Source organism: Mercenaria mercenaria, chromosome 14, assembly GCF_021730395.1.
Source record: "Mercenaria mercenaria strain notata chromosome 14, MADL_Memer_1, whole genome shotgun sequence".
Classification (NCBI taxonomy): domain Eukaryota; kingdom Metazoa; phylum Mollusca; class Bivalvia; order Venerida; family Veneridae; genus Mercenaria; species Mercenaria mercenaria.
Window position 1 is genome coordinate 72,900,448 of NC_069374.1, and position 18,988 is coordinate 72,919,435.

Sequence of the window (18,988 nt, forward strand, 5' to 3'; positions counted from 1 at the left end):
AGTAAAGAAACTGGTGAACATTGAAAATTTTGCAAAAAAAACTGGAACAAAGAAATTTTCTCTTTAGATACTTTTACTGTTCCGAGACAGGGAAAGATTTAAGCGGATAAATAAAGTTTTCTATAGGAAGTTTTAATCCAAGTGGTGCAGAGGAAAACTAAAAAAATTTCCTTTTAAAAATTATTTTATTTTTTCAGGTTTAAAACTAATATTTTACTCCAATTAAATTTTAAATAACACTACAGCTGACAGATTATGAAATTTAATTTTTTGAGCTAATGCTGCTGATCCAGTAGGGTAATTGTAACAAAATTAATTCTATGGGGTTTCCCCTTTTTGGGTTTTTAATGAAATTTGGGGTTTTATCTAATTACTACGAAAGTTTAAAAAAGCAAAATGGCATACCTCGGGAAAGGGTGATGCAATCAAGTACCCACAACAAATTTAATACAATTTTAGAATAACGCTGGTGAACAAAACCACAAAGTATTTGTTTATTTACAACGACCTGAAAAAAATAATGCACAAAAACATAAACCCCATTTATAGATACATTTAAAAATTTAAAGCAGCAAATGATGATTTAATTGCACTTTTAGCTCCCGTCGTCTTGAAGTTGGTAAAGGGGTTTTTTTATCCAAAACAGAATATACAAGTTATCAAAATATAAGATGTAATTAAATTATTATTAAAACCCAAAAAAACAAAATACGGGGGAGTCTCTTAAAAAATTTTTAAATTTTTAAAGTTGTAGGGGTTTGCATTTTTAAATTGGGAAAAAAAAAAAAAAATAACTACAGAAATCCGAAGCAGATTCCTTAACAATTAAATTAACTCACTTCCCCCCGCAAGATACGATTTTCGCAATTGTATTATAGAGGAAACATTGAAATAAATCTATTGGAAATGAACTTGATTGTTTAAATAAAATAAATATAAATTATATATAATGGGAAACAAAAAATATTGAATATAAAGTTAACCAACAGAGGACAAAAGAAAAATTTTTCACAAGTTATAATAATAAAAATTCCCCATACTTTTAGATTAAAACATGAACAATTTCATGGAAAACTTTTCCCTTTACTATTACAAAAACACAAAAAAATCAAATTAAAAAAAACGTTGCAAATAAGAAGGGATTAAAATTAAAATTTCAAAAAAAAAAATGTCCCTCAAGGTCAAAATGGTGGGTTTTTAGGAGTTTTGGGTGGTTTTTTTGGGAAAAAAAATTTTTCCAATGGCGCAAAAATAGCTCCAAAAAAAATTAGCCCCCCTGGGATTGGGCCCTTTTTGGACTGGCTTAAATGGTGTCAGAAGTTTCTTGGGAATGGTATTATTCAGAGCTAAGATAAGAAAATATGATTCGCCCCTATCTTTCACTAAACAAGAAAGAAATAGTGGATCTGGGTGATTAAATTTTTCACAAAAAAAAAAACAAGATGGTGGGTTTTTTAGGTATGTTGGCTCTAGTCTAGGATCCTTTTATTACATCTTTTTTAAGTGGTAAGGGATCAGATTGATTTTCCCGAAAAGACCTTACAGAGAATTCCTATAGTAAAAAAAAAAAAAAAAATTTAGTAAAAAAAAATAAAATTTTTAAACAAACCCAATTCTAACTTTGAAAATTTAACAAAGGGAAAAAAAATTAAAAAATTAAAAAAATTTTGGGGGTATTTTAGAAAAATTTACCAAAGTGAAACTCCGGAGGCCACAGGGTTTTTCCAAAAATTAAAGTAAAAAGGGCGAGGGGGGGAATAATCAATTTTTGATGACTCTGCTGGACCCGGAAACATTGGGTTTGTTATTAAATAATATGAACTTCGATAAAACCCAAGGTTTTTTTGAGAAATGCTTTGATTTCGTCCGTTTTGGGCTTTTCCCCCCCCGAAAAAAGTAATTAATATATACCAAATGTAAAATAAACAATGTTTAAAACAAGACAAAACAATATGCTTTGCGGGTATTATTGTTTATTTTTCATAAAAATTTACAAGATGGTATAAACATTTATGATTTATTGATAAAATACTAAAAAATAATAAGTAAAACAAATGAAAACAAAATATTAAAAATTTTTTAACCAATAAGGCATTTATTTAACTGGAATAATTTAAAATAATGGGAATATTTAATAAAAAATGAAAAAGTAAATAAAATAGAAAAAATTAAAAAGAAAACCCCATTGTTTTTAAAATTTTTAAACCGAAAATACCGTTGTGGATTTTTTTTCAGTGGAAAACTGTAAAGAGGGCCTGGTTTTGTTCAAAAAAAGGGAATAAGTAAGAATTAGTTTTAATTCATTTTAATTATTCTTGTTTATGCAAAAATTAGATAAAGGGGAAGCTAAATTTCAACAAAAAAATAAAGAAAATGTTTCTCAAAGTTACGATGTAAAAAAAAACAGAAAAAAAAGAAACTTTTTCTATTAAATTTTTTGCCCAATAAATTAAAATAAATGATGTTTTTTTTATATTAATTTTTTAAAATTAAAATATTTAGTTAACAATTTAGGTTCTATAATTTAAGAGTTAATTTAAGAGGTAAAATTTTAAAAATTAATTTAAGAATAAGCTAAGTATCAAAACCTTATCAAGAATAATCTTTATCGTCATAACATGATAAGAGTTTTATTTATAACATAACTGGAAAGATTTTTTTTTTTGAACGAATAACTTTTAAAGGGGGTGATTATTTGGGTTGAATTAAACAAAATAAACTTTTAATTTTATGAACATTTTTTTCTTAACAACAAGTTTTTTAATTTTTTAAAATTTTTTTAAATTTAAATTCGTTTTTTAATATATGAAACATTTTACTTTTAAACCAAAAAATTTAACATGGGAATGCCGGCGCTTCATCTTAAATTTTTTCCAAATTTCTTTTTTATTTTATCGAAAAAAAAAATTTGAGTTGTTTCGCTATTATCAATAAATCTTTTCCTTATAAAATCTTTATAGCATCTTTGGTTTTTATTTCATAACCTAATAATCAGTGTCAGTGATATAATTTTCAATTACTCTCGTACTTTTCCTTAATGTAATTATAATGAAAATATTTACATTAAATATTTTGATAAATCAAAATGCACATCCCAAAATAAAAGGTTGTTTTAACAAACTTTCTTTTATTTCTATATTTCCCCAAAAAAATTAGAGTTTTAAAAATCGTTGAACTAACAAAAGAAGGTTTGGCTATGTATTTTAATAAAAAAGGTTTTCTCAGAGTTAATTTAATATTAATCCTTTTTGCGTAAATTCTCCCTCGCTTACCGAATACAGAAATTTTTTCATTAACTTAAAAAAATATTTTTCAAATGAATTTTTTCTTAGATCTTTTTTTAGTATTAAAATCAATATACTTTTTTAACCAAGGACTTTCGTCAAAAGTTAATATTTGTTATTTTTGTTCTTTTTTTAAACCCCTTTTTGTGTATATAGTTAAAAATTTTTATAATGAACTACATAATTTTTTTTTTTTCATTAAAGTTGGGGAAAAAAAATTTTTTTTTCATCACTTTTTTCCCATTTCAAATTTTTTTTAATAGTTTTACTATAATTTGGAAAGCCTTTGTCTGGTATTTTTTTTTTTTTCAGGGCTAAAAAAAAACTTGTGGGGTTTTTTGTAAAACTTTTGGATATTAAGCTCACTTTTAAATTAAAGTTCTTTTTACCTTTGCAATTAATTTTTTTTGAATTTTTTTTCGGATATAAATTTAAAGTTTCCAAAAGGGAAAAGGGTTTACACATGGCCCCCAACCGTAAAGGTTATTACGTCGGGTACATAATGTATTTGTTTTCTTTTTTGGGAAACATAATCTTTCATAATTTATTGTTTTCTTTACGTATTGTTTGAAATTAACTTTTTCCTCTTCAGTCCCCTTTTTAATAAAAAAATACATTCAAAATCATTTTTTAAAACAAATTTTAAATTTCCGCATTTTTAAATTGCATCCCAAGCAACCCGGACTACAAAATAAAACAAGCTAATTTGAGTACTCCAAACATAATTTTCTAAAATTTTAAACATCAGTAAAAGTAATACGCAGTTTTTAAAAAAAAGTCATGAATTCTCCATTGTTTTAATTTTAAATTTTTTCCAACTTTTTAGCATGTTTTTTTTCATTATAGATATGTGGTTTCATTTTAAAAATTTATAAACTCTTCTTTGAAGGGAATTCGTTTCTTTGAATTTTTTTAAATGAATCCATGTAAACTATGGGGTAAAACCTTTTGTTTTTTAAAAATTTTATATTTTTATCAAATTCAGTTGAAGTGTTTTAAAATTTTGGAATATTTTTTTCTAGGTTATCCAAAGTTGAGATATAAACTGGAATGAATCAAAAAGACCCAAATCAGAAATCAAAATGCCCTATATTTTCCATAGTTAGGATAACATTGATTTCTTTTTTTTAATTTTCCTTTTTGTTGCTAAAAAAATACCGTCAAACCTCTTAAATTAGAAAAATAACAGGAATTTTTGTGTTGTTTAAAAATTAAATTACATTCTGAGTGAGCACTTCCCCGAATTTTTTCCCGTTATATGACAATGGCTCGAACAGGATTTTCATTTTTTTTACATTCTTTTTCACAGATATGACAAAACTTTTGTTTTTTAAATTTAATTTTATTTTTTTTAGAATTTTTAGTTCTTTGTTTTTAAAATTTTTTTTAAAAAATTTTTTTACAATATCCCTTCCTCAACATTTTTTTAATAAATTTTAACTCATTAGGGGGCCCCTTAAATCTGGTTTTTTTAGTATATTTCGTCATAACAACAAACAACTTTATAGCCGTAAAACCCCAATCTATATATTTGATATGGTTCTAAATGAAGATTCAGTTTTATGGAAGCAGTTTTTAAAAATTTTTTTGTTATTGATTCAAAATCGCATAAATTAAAAAGGTACTGCTAAACCTTTATGATAATTTTTTAATTGTACTTTACTTCCCTCTTTTGGCATTTTTACATCTTGGGTACAATATTCTTTCTTGAGAAAAATGTTGCAGACAGCTTTTACAGAAGTGTTTTTTATGTTGATATTTTGTTTTTTGAAACATTAATCTATTAAAGTCTTTTATCCAAACATAATGTTGGACTACAGTGGTTTTAACCCTCTTACAGTCATCATCAGTTATTTTATCAGTTATCTTATCATTAGTAATTAACAACATGTCACAGTGTTCTTCGTATTGATATTTTGATATGTACAATGGATAAATACCTGTAGGTTCTTCATAACCAAAAATATTAAATGATATTTCATTTAAAACTTCTATTTTAGGTATTTGATTTAATGTAACAGGAAATTTAATTCCAGTATAATCAAGATCGTTTATATGTTTTTTATATTTTGAAACTCTATGAGGGTTTTCTTTAACAGGAAATTTGTAAGCTAAATGACACCATCTAAAACATTCGTTATCATCATTCTTTATATTTATTAATCCTTTCATTGGATGTTGTAATGGTTTTGGTAATTCTAAATAACTTGAAGCAGCCAAAGGACTATACTTATATTTATTTATATAATGAGCATCAACTGATTCTATTCTCCAGCCGCTTCCTTCAGAAATCCAATTACCAATTCTATTTATTATTTCATCAAAAGCTTGATGTAAAGTTTTTTTTATTTCATTTGTGTTAATAATTTCTAAAGCCTTTGATTGAAAATAAGCTGATTTATATATTGTATCAGTTTTATCCATTTTTGCAAAAGTTATTTTTAAAACAACGTTTATTTTTATACCTTTTAAAGTTTTAAGTTCAGATTTAAGTATTTCATAAGAGTCGTTTATAGTTAAATATAATTGATTCTTTGGATCTTGTCTATATGTAATTTTAATTTCAAATTTCTTATAATATTGTTTTGTAGATCTCCGATTTCCATCTATATATTATATTTAGAAAATAAAATTCGTTATGCAAAAAAGGATTAAAAAAATAAAAAAATAATAAAATAAATAAAGTTTTAAATTATCTTTAAGAAGAATTAAAATATTTAAACTTATATTTTTTTCCCATTAGTTTTTGATATTCCACATTTTACTCGGTTTTCTCCTTTGCAGCACATTGTTATTAACCCAGAATTAATACCAAGGTCTTTAGACGCTGCATAATTGCCTTTATATGTTTTTTCTTCATTAGTATCACAGTCGGTTACAATAACTTTTTTAGGATTGTTTCGAATATTATTTGGTCTGGGACAATCACATAATCTTTCAGCATTTTCTTCTTCAGTTAATAGACAACCACAGTTCCATTCAAATAAATTATTTTTAAAAAGATAAGGATCTATAACATTTTGTAATTTATCAATGACATGATTTTTATATTCATCGCTTACTATTTGATCAAGTTTTGATTTAATAACATTTCTTCTTTTAAGAACTTTCTTATATGAATTTTTATCTGGATTCATTATTTCTCCTAAATTGCTAGATAATTTTGGTATAATCATTCTATCTACCTTTCTATTAACCATCTATATATAATATACTTATAGAAAAAAATCTTTAAAAACACACCTAATGAAATTATATTGATTGAGAAATTTGTTTATATTATCTATATCTTTGAATAAGATTTTAAAGTCATTTTTTCTAAATTGTTATCAACTGTTAAAATTTTAATACCTTCTTGAGACATTCTGTTTAACCATTCTTCGTGTAATTTGTGTAGTTTTTCTAAATATCTAAACCAACTTTGTTTTCTTCCGTTCTGTTTCTTTTTTGAAGTCTTTTAAAACATATTTCTGGGTCGGTTTTAACGTAAAGAAAGCCATCAATAGGGTTTTTTCCGTATGGTTTTATAATATGATCAGTTAAGAAAAGATTGTATACTGCCCACTCGGGGTCATTTATAACACCGTTGTCGTGATGTTGTTTTGTAAAAACGTTACTGTTAGTTAAATAACAACGTTCAAGAACAGAAACACCATCAAACTGTTTAGCAGAAGATAACATTTTTATATGACTGTTTAAAGTTGTTAGCTGAAAAGGAAATAAATATTTGGAAGGTTCTTGAGCAGCAAGTTCAAAAAGGTTATATGAATTATAATCAGAGTCCATAACATTTTGCCATTCGTGAATTGGGTCTGGAATTATATTAAAATTAGGATTATATTCTTTAATAATAATATCTAAAAACGTACTTTTTCCTGATGCAATATTACCTTCAACTGATATAATTTTTCTCATTTATATAAAATACTTATAGAAAAAATCTTTAATAAATCTTTAATAATCTTTAATAATCTTTAATAACCTTTAATACAACTCTTCTTCTTTTTTGCTTTTATATCCGTTAAGTTTAAATTCCTTCATATGCATTTCAAGAGGTGTTGAATAATTTTTTTCTTCCTGCATTTCTAATAGTATTGTAAAAATATCCTGTATAACTTTATTTGGATCTTCTTTATTTACTTTTCCAATCCGTGCTTTTGTTATAAGTTGTTTTATTTTGTGATGATGTGTTTTTAAAATAAATTTCTTGTCGTCAAGTTTTAGTCTGTTAGTAAATATGGTAATTACTGATGGAACAGCACCAGCAACTGCTACAAATACAGGAATAGCTGGAACAAGTGCTAATGCAGCTGAACAACCAAAGACACCTGCTGTAATATATAACCCAGTACTTACTCTCCCACAAAATTTATAACTTTTTCTGTAAGCAGCAGCTAGTTTAGTTAAGTGAATAATTAATTGAACTATTGTTTCTATTCCATTATTATTAGAAATTAGATTTTTATTGCTCATTTATATAATTAAACTTTTTTTATTTTCTAAATTAAATTTCTTCCAATTCACTAAACGGAACCCAACTATTAAATTTTTCATTGTAACCTTTCCATTTTACTAAAGCTTGCTTTTTCTTATAGTCTCGTCTAATAACTTTTTCAATTCTAAAAACTTCTTGTGTAGTAGGTAAAAGTTCTTGTCCGTAAAATGAACCTTGAACTATTTCATTATTTAAATCTTTAATAGAGTATGTCCTGGGATTTGCATTATTAATTTTATAAATTATAAATATTTCCTCTGTCCAGTTTGGTGTATATCCTTTTTCGAAATGTCTTTTAAGTTTGCTTAAGCGGTCTCGATCACCAATTTTAAATTTTGCTTTACTCTTTGGTATCTTTAAATTACCATATAAATTAAAGTAAACAGTACCTTAATTTAAGTTTTTACCAGCTTCAGTTGGTGTCATTTTTATACTAGAATGTTTTGTTTTGTTATATTTATCAACCATATCCTGCAAATTATCTAAATAAGTATAAGTATTATTTGCTGTAAAATATTTCCACATTATTCTTTTTAAACTTCTATTAAATCTTTCAATAACTACAGCCTTTCATTCATTAAATGTATGGTACATGTTAATTTTATTTTTATTCAAAAATGATTCAAACTTTTTACTATAAAATTCTTTTCCTTCATCCACCCATAAATTTACTGGTAATCGTCCTTCTAAAATTATTTTTTCAAATGCTTCATTAACAGATTCTCCAGCTTTATTCTTTAATGGAATAACCCAAGCATATTTACTAAATATATCAATAACGGTTAACAAGTACTTTACTCCTTTATTATATTTTGAAAAAGCTTGCATGTCAACTAAATCAGCTGACCAAGTATCATCAATATCATTAACTATCACTCTTCGTTTCCTAAATTTCCTTTTAATTGGTTTGTGTAATTCTTCTGCTAATTCATCACTCCAATTTATTTCGGGGGTAGTAAAAGTTTGCTCTACCCCCTTTTCCCGTTTTTTGATTTTTGTTTTTGTCTGGGCGTTAAGCCATAGGAACTGTTGTTCCTGTCCAAGACCAAGTTTGTATTTCGTTTTGATAGCTGGTTTTACAACTAAATGTTTTGCAATCTTTTCTCCAAATGTTTTTTTATTTAGTTTTATTTAAATTGGAAAGCATTTGCTTATCACATGTACTCTTTTTTACACCACTGTCATAACAAAAGTCATGGTCCATACATACTGCATCCAGTTCGTTGACAGGAGGTCCGTTATCTAAAGGATTTCCTGGTCCACAATAGTTATATCCTGGAAGTGTTAAACCTTTTTTAGGTAATAAAGGTAACATTGCTTTATGAATATCTAAATTACCTGCTTTGATAGTACGTTTAACAAATTTTGCTTTCATTTTCCCACAAGACGAACAGGTAGCTTTTATCATTTTTCTCCCATTTTTTGTTATAACATAATGGGGGTTTATATTATCAGTAAATCTTCTTTCTTTCAAACAATATATTTTATTTTGTAAACTCATCTATATCATATGTATTTAAAACTTCTTAGTTGGTTTTAACTGGGTTTAAAACCTGTGGATTTTAAATTGTCCGGCATTGGTCAGTCCGGACCAAGGGTCAAAAGGTCAAATGGGGTTAAATTGTGCCAAAAACGCTACTCCTTGAAATAATAAATGGTACTGTACAAGTTGAATAATAGATCAGTCCATTTTAGAAATTCAGCACGATAAAGGTAAATATAATTATACAGTGCTCTCAGTAGTAAACTATTCCTTTAGGGTATACAGTTTTAAATAAATGTGCTAGCCCGGAAGTGTTGCTTGATTATCTGTTTAGTACTACTGTACCTTTAAGAAAAAGTGATTTTCTATAATAGAGTCACTTTCCTTTATATAGTAACAGTAACTTTAACGCATAAAATACCAAGTTTCAGCTTGTTAAAACCACTATTCAAGGTTTTATGGCATTTTCAGTAACGCAAGTTTCCTCAAAACTTTTAACCACTTCTCTTAGTTGTAGTTATTTTTTCGGCGAACGCCGTCTAAAAACGAATTCGTTACCTATGCCGCGTGACTTCAGTACTTGATAACGCATCATAGATAATTTATCAAAATGGAAGATTTATGCAACACTCTGCCTGATTGGACGAGAGTGTCAATTTCTTTCGATCTGTTGACTGTGCTACGCTGAGTGAAATGTAGTTTAATAAATATGATAAAATACCTGTTCAAATACCAACATATATCAAATTAAAGAAAGAGCTGAATACGGTCTGCGTATCACATGAAAAAGGGTGTGATAAGAGTCTTTTATGTAGAGAAGTGCTTTATAAAAGATTTTCCTTGTTACAATTGTCGTCTGTATATAAAAAGGTTTCTTGCTTTTGTGACTTATTCAGATTGCATATTAAAATGAGTACTTGTTTGCTTTGATATATTTGTTATAAATTATTTAACTGATTTAGTATATATGAATATTTTTCTTTAGTATGGTATGCAAATATTGAACTCAGTTGAAATCTGTTTTATTATGTATATGCTATATAATGATTGAATCTCATTACACTGAAATGAAGGTACGCTGCATACAGTTTATCTATGTGATATGACTACGGTCAAACTTTGCTTATGAAACAGAAATATTGAAATAATTACAATTGTATGTTTTGCTTGACCTTCACTTTTTATAGGTGTGACGTCATTGTCCAAAGATTCATGAAATTAGTGAATATGCATTTGTTAAAGCGGGATCAGTTGGCCTATTTTAGAAATAAATAAAAATAATAAATAAAAAAATGCTTTAATTGATTTTTTCTCATGTATTCTAATCAAACTTGATTTATAGCATCTTTATTAGGCCCGCAGCCAACTTTGTTCAGCTGGGACATTTGACCCCTTTTATGGGCTGCTAGAGCTAAAACTAGAAATGCAGTTATACAGCGTCTCATGAACAGCTTGGTGGATCTTTGTCATATTTGGTCTGGAGCATCATTATAAGGTCCTCTTCCAAATTTATTTATATAGGAACTTGGACCCTATTAGGGACCACTTTAGCTAAAAGTAGATATGCCTTTCTTCGCATTAACCACTAAAATGTAATGGATTTTTATCAAACTCGAGGTGTAACAATATCGTAAGGTCTCCTGTTATTTTGTTACAAATGGGGATAGGGACCAATTTAGCTAAAAATATAAACACGTTTAATGACCTCTTCTCATGAACCGCTTCATGAATCTTCATCAAACTACTGCTGTAATTATTCGTCTAAGGATAAACGAAACAAAATTGCAACCCTACGAAACCTTTGCGAAAAATTAAAAGAGAACCATTTAAATTGTTAAAGAGCGGTGTTTAGTTTTGCAATTTGAAAAATGTTAGATGAAAGATGAATGTTAGATGAAAAATTCATAAACTTCTTTCCTTATTACGATTCGCCGATCATCATTTTTAAACATATTTCTTGTTTGTCCTATTCTTCTACTTTTTACTCAGATAGGCAAGAAAATAACACATAATCACTGTTAAATACACATACTCTCAGCTCTGATAGCTATGAATGGGTAACAGTTTTTTTTAAATACACCCAAAACGGTGAAAATGTGATTTTTGATTTTGTTATAATTTTTGCTGAAAATTGCAATGAAATATTCATTTTCGATCAAAATCGGACCAAAATAGCCCATTTACACCCATATGAGGACAAATTTCAATAGGTCTTAAGAGAAACTTTTTGTCTGAATGGTCACTACTATCAAAATATCTCTTTGAAAATGCTACCAAAATGTCAAGTATAGGTCCACAACGAAATAAAAACAGGAACTGGCTCACATAAAACATGAAAATGCCACTTTAATTGGGAAATGAATGATGGTTTTCTTCTTTATAACATTATTCGACTAGCCCGGAAGTGTTTGCCTGATTAGCTATTTAAGATATCGTTAAATCCAGCGAAAAATCGTATAGTCGTGTCGATTCAATAATGTTATACGAAAATAAACGTTTTTGCTCATTATATACAAAATATGCAGTGAATGCAAATATTACTCTATATTACTTTTAATAATGCTTGTTCTAAGAGTTCCGTTCTAGCAGAACTTTATGGGTGGGTGGTGGTGTACAAAAATGCTATCGCAATGTATAATGTAAGTTATTGATAGAAATAAGAATACGTTGGAATAGTAGGCATATCTGGTAATCGGCCGACTTGTGCGCTTTACTGATACAATGTAAACAAGTCACTGACGTGTGCGCTTTACTGATACATTGTAAACAAGTCACTGACTTTCGGCCTTTACTGATACATTGTAAACAAGTCACTGACTTGTGCGCTTTACTGATACAATGTAAACAAGTCACTGACATGTGCGCTTTACTGATACATTGTAAACAAGTCACTGACATGTGCGCTTTACTGATACATTGTAAACAAGTCACTGACTTGTGCGCTTTACTGATACAATGTAAACAAGTCACTGACATGTGCGCTTTACTGATATGGTGTAAACAAACCACTGACTTGTGAGCTTTACTGATACATTGTAAACAAGTCACTGACTTGTGCGCTTTACTGATACAATGTAAAAAAGTCACTGACTTGTGCTCTTTACTGATACAGTGTAAACAAGTCACTGACTTGTGAGCTTTACTGATACATTGTAAACAAGTCACTGACTTGTAAGCTTTACTGATATACTGTAAACAAGTCATTGACTTGTGAGCTTTACTGGTACACTGTAAACAAGTCACTGATTTGTGGGATTTTCTGATACATCGCAAACATTGACAAAATTGTCTCATAATGACCGATGATTTGCAGTATTTGAAGCATATAAGTGACGATCTATAAATGGGACTTAAAGCCGACATACTATGTCAAGGTTACCTCTAACACTGTTAAGGGGACAGATAAATATAAACCAAGGACGAAGAACCTCGGCAAAGAAGACGAACAATCGAGCACGAACAATTGACCATGGTTAGACAACAAGCACTCTTACGACTGAATGTGACTTGTATTCACTGTTTATTTCTTTTTAGTGAGGCGGTCAGTATTCCTGGATTCTGTACCAGTTTCTACTGTACTTGACTAAAGTTCCACGTATGACAGAGATGTGGAGAAAATGAATGACTACACGTATATTTGACAACTTCAGAGGTTGAGAAACAAATGACTGCTAGATGTAATGACTACAAACAACACGTACCCACTAAAACTAATAATGAAATATAATGAACAATACATATACTTTGGCAGTCTAGAAATTTCCACATTGCAAATAAGTTACATTACAAAATATTAACTTTATAGAGCCGCGACGTAAACGATATTGGTATATGATTTAGTGAACCACTCACAATTCATTAAAACCGTTCTTTGTTTCTTTACACACAGTAAAGTCAGTTCCAATGTTTGTTTTGGTAATATGAGAGAAAAATGATAATTTGTTATGTTTCCACGAATGAACACTTTACGCACAGTTTTTCGTTATCACAGCTACACAATAAACCAACGAATTTCTACAAGTGTCAGTTACTATTACACATACATGTATGTAAGCATGTATATTACTGATAAAAGTCCTTCCACGATTATGACGCCCTGTTTCTTTTGTGAGGCATGGCGACGAGCGAGGCCAGACTAAGGTACCAGGTCTGAAAAAGACATATACAGCAGCAGCAAGAGTACAAGAAATATGAATATGAATGAACAACGAATTTACATAAAATTGTTTTTTTTTTTTGGGTGGGTGGGATAAATTTGACGATAGTCGATATTGTTCGCTTGTTATCCAAGAATGAAATGGCAGAATTATAGCTCAAAATAGCAAAAAACGAAATTCACGATTTATCATGAAAAATTACCAAGGAAAATAACTAGAAGTGATCGAGCTAATTATGTACCCTACTAATATCGTTGTCGTTACCGAGCTAGGCTCAGGTGTAGAGTCCGTGAAAAATAAAGCTAGTTATTGCACAACGTGCGTCATAAATATAAATAATGTTAATCGTATTTAAATTAAATAGCCATTTATATTATATAACATAATTACAAAACGTTGTCATGACCTTTTCCCCTTCTAAATAAAATGTATAATTGACAGTCGAGTGTGCAAAAAATCAACCAGGACAAAAGTAGAATTTAATCAAATTGTTTTGTGATGAAACTGTTTTGCTTGTTTACTGTGATAAGATTTATGATAATAATTATATAGATAAACACCAAGCAGAAACAAATATCAACGAAATATGAAACATTGTTTTGCATCAGTTAATTTACAAGACTGTGTTTTTGTTAATTTGAAATTGAGATGAGACAGACAAAAATGTCAAATGTCATATTGGTATGAAATGTCAGTTCTTTTGATGACTGGAGGTAATTAGTCATATGAAAAGAATCTGTCGTAACATTATTAATTTTGCAGAATGGTCTGTCACTTTATGTCGCTGATTTAACAGATACGATTCCTTTGTACTTACACAATTTGTTTGGGTGGAAATGTCATATTTGGTTTTTGCACATTAAAGGACATTTCAGAGGTACTACTGAACCCAGGTATATTTTAGAAACTACGGAAAAGTAATGATTAATGTGCTAGTTATCTTATCGAAGTGAAAAAGAATCAGCATAAATTATAGTAATTAAATAAAGATCGTATAAATATTTTTTGGCGATTCCGACTTTCAAGAAGAGTTATCTCAAGAACTATCAGAGAGATAATTACTACGAGACAACCCAAATCACGACTTCGAAATGTGAAAAGGGTTTTCATAAGTGTACTTGATAACCAGGCACCCATTAAACAAAACAAGTTAAAGGTTGGCTAAAAGGAAAAGAGATTACTGAGAATATACATACTGAAGGAATCAAACAAACACTTATTTCTTTTCAGATGCTAAGATAACTAATACCTTTTGGAACATATCAATTTTATCAATTGAAAAGAAAGTCAAAATTTTATTCCACAAAGTCTTGATATTGATGGGTCAAGTCTGAGGATCTGTGATGTATTATCAATATTTTTAACAATTTCTTTAGTAAACTTATATAAGTTCAAACAAAAGTGATAAGACAAATTCTGATAAACTAAATTTTGAAATGCTTTCTCAATTTGTGGAAGATAAATTTCCTCTAAACGTAAAATTTCAATTACCATTTGTAAAAAGTGAAATGACCTGTTTTCATTGTACTACATACTGTTTATGCCACTGAGTATTAATTTGTTCACAATGCGTTATTTTAATACCATGTCTTTACTATGTTATACACAAAGGATAAATATTATACATCATTGTGTTAGAGGACCATATTGGTGACTGGCTATAGCCAAATATGTTATCCTATTATTATTATTTTTATTATTATTATTATTTTCATTATTATTATTCTGAGTTGAAATTATCTTTTTTCAAAAGAGCAAACTTCTAAATGTGCCACTATCCCGTCGATATTTTAAAGCAATCGACTATTAATTATTAAATTCGATAATGTTATAGAATGTCTGATAAAATGCGTTTTGTTTGTACCGTGTAAAAGTATAGACGTCCTTTATATATGTTTTCATTATGTATTTTAAATGGATTTCTACCTGCAACAATTACAAAACAAAATACATATTCCTCTTAGCTCAGAAAACAACAATTACACTCAAAGAACACAACTGAAGCTAACATCAGTTTGTTGTTTGGCTTTAAGAACTGGTTTTTGTTATCCTGCTTTTATGATACTTGATTTCAATATCGTATTGTCAATAATAGCAGATTTAATCAATACCAGATATTGACTAGTCAACCTGTATCTTCAGCTTATCCTTAATTAGCATATTCTACTTCTTAATATAGATCGTCTCTGAAAAACAGTCACAAAATTAGAAGAACATGACTCTGTCATTTAGCAATCGTAAAAAAATGCAGACTTACGGCGCGCTGTCTATTCTTTGAGAAAACGGAATCAAATAAAGCTGTCTCAAATAGATGGACGGAAATCCTAAATTCATGTTTGCTTTTAATATAACGTCTGTCATTGCTTTTCGTCTTGAATTTTCTAATATTTCAAAGCTGTCAGTTCGCTATTCTCAGAGCAAACTCTGCTAGGTGTCTGGCCATAATTTGCATATTTGTGCTTCAATTACCTTAAGCAAATAATCAGTTCGAGGAGAATAAAATTCTGCGACTGAAATATGCAGTACATACATTGCCGTTGCTCATACATGTCACACTTCCACATTTTTACCTAGATTTATGAATACTCTTACCTACGCTGATGTCAGAAATGTTTGACCAACCGGCGTTTGGTTTCGGCGAACATTGTTATGAAAAGTACAATTATGTATGCAGATATAGTCTACATTTTGGCATTTAAATGATATTGACATGCCGTGTACATTTTAGAAGAAATTTCATTAAATTATATATATATATTAAATTAGTAATCGTTATTCCATTTACATATATTGGTACATGTGGGCTTCAGATGAATGAAATGATTATGCTCTGTCTTTTTTGTTCCAATTTCATCACCACAAATGCATGAAAGCGCACAACAAGAGCAATCTCAGAGCATAAAATAAAATTTCACAGATCCTTTGGAAGCATAGAACGCAACTAACTAACAAAATAGCAGAGTGACTGGGTTCGAGTGATTTTATTCACGACAGGTAATGAAATGTACAACATCCCTCGCGCTCCCTAGTCTGGCCACAGCGGAATTTTATCATATTTTAATGCTCTTAGACCAGAAAATATAACAACACTGACGTTTTGCAGCCACAACAATGCACGTAAAAATTACTGTTAAATGAAAGATAATAGCATTTAAAAGAAGATCATAATGAAGCAAAGAACGCAATAAAGAAAATAATAGACTCGGTTTGATTGAGTCTGCTCAAAAGGGTAATCTTAAAGGCACTGACATCCAGATTTGGCTAAACATATATCTTTCTCACAAATTGAAGTTTGGTCATATTATTAGAATATGAGTTTTTGTTTCTAAAATATTAGATAAAAAGATGACTTCGTCGGGAATCGAACCCGGGACCACCGCGTCAATAAAGACATTTTCCCATCGTCGTAACCAATAGAGCTATAGCGGAATTAGTGAATTATGACTTCAAAATATAGATATTTATAATCGAGACAGTTTTTCTGGAGTAAAAGTGTTACAAACGCTTTTCAATTTTCATCGTTAAAAGTAGTAAAAACAGCAAAATTTCATGTGTTTCCGTAACATATAGTTTGTCAGTAATTAAGTTTTAAAACATTCTTAACAAATACAGCATTTATTTCCAGATATCTATAAATATTGTTTTTGTGTGTTGTCGAATGAATCTGGAGGCCAGTCCCTTTAACCATCATAGTATGAGATAATGCCAAGTACGCTTGATGAATACATATACACTGATAAACATTCGATATAATTCAATTTAATGTATGTTATCTTTAGGACCATACATAATTTTATGATAAAAGTACATAGCTCTTAGCAAAATCTATCTCGAAAGAAAAAAGAGAATTAAGCAAATTCTATGCGGCAAAGAAAGATTAACTGATAAGGCAAATGCGTCGTTACCAATATATTACTTACTATGCGCAGACTTCCTTTCAAGCTGGAATGCTAATGTTCAGCATAACTGAGACTGGAAGATGTATGACGTATATATACTGGTATATCCTCGACCAGGTACACAAAACAATTTCATTAAGAGTCTCTTTGGGTTTATATAATTGCAATAAGTGGTCCTCAGCTTGGCAGTGCATTTGCAATTGGTCAAACAGAAAGAAACGTACAAAGAGCCTTCACGGAATATGAAAGTTTTGGGCTTTTTCGTCGTATTTTTAAAGCTAAAATCCTGTCGTAATACCGACCTGTCAAGACTGGCTAGAATAACTGATCGGAAGCATATGAAAGGGATCTGCTTTACCATTAAACAGCTATATATTTCTATATTTTATAAACGTATATTTGTACAAAGGCGGTAAGGAAGGTTGACTACAGTGCAAATATCAAAAATAGGTTCCATACTGTTCCATTTTAAAGGCTTTTAAAATGTACAATAATGCATTATTTCTGATAAATATGAGCACATTTAAACGTCATATTAACATGCCAGATAAGGAATCAAATTACTACGACCTCTGACAATTTGTGTTTAAATGCTCGAAGTGTTTTTCTCACAATTCATAAGATTTGGTCATTTAAACTTTTAAACTTCATTTTCACTGGTCTGAATTAGCTGAATGAATGATTACTGTAACAAGTTTATGACTAATTCAGTTTAGTGTTGATCAGTCATATTAACGAAGGTGTCTTCTTGTAGCAATGAGCACAATGTCTTACTTCATAGTGCTGCCATTCTGCAAAACACGCGTAAGACACATGGCATTATATCCCACCCACTCGCATTGTACTGACACCGGGCTGGCCAGTCCTAGCACTTTAAATTTCTCTTAATGGTGAGCGCCAAGCGAGTAAGCTTATGTCTTTGGTATGACGCGGCCAGGGAGCGAACCCACGACCTCGCGCTCTCGAAGCGAACACTCTACCACGTTACCACCTTTGACAGCTCTACAACAAGATGTACAGCCAGCACACTAATAAACTGCATAATACTGACACATAATATATATATTCTACCTAAAGTTCTATACCATCTAAAACTCTATACTACCTAACGATATAGTACATAATTTTATATGCTACCGAAAGTAGTGTACTACCTATAGCTATATACTGCCGAAAGCTACTATATATAGCTAAATACTACATATAGCTATATATATACTGAAAACTGTATACTACTGTAACTTGTGTAAGATATGTACTACATATAGCTATATATACTGAGAAATGTATACTATTGTAAGATATGCACTACATAAAGCTATATATGCTGAGAAATGTATACTACTGTAAGATATGCACTACATAAAGCTATACATACTGAGAAATGTATACTTCTGTAAGATATGCACTACATAAAGCTATATATACTGAAAAATGTATACTATTGTAAGATATGCACTACATAAAGCTATATATACTGAGAAATATATACTACTGTAAGATATGAACTACATAAAGCTATATATACTGAAAACTGTATACTTCTGTAAGATATGCACTACATAAAGCTGTATATACTGAAAAATGTATACTATTGTAAGATATGCACTACATAAAGCTATATATACTGAGAAATATATACTACTGTAAGATATGAACTACATAAAGCT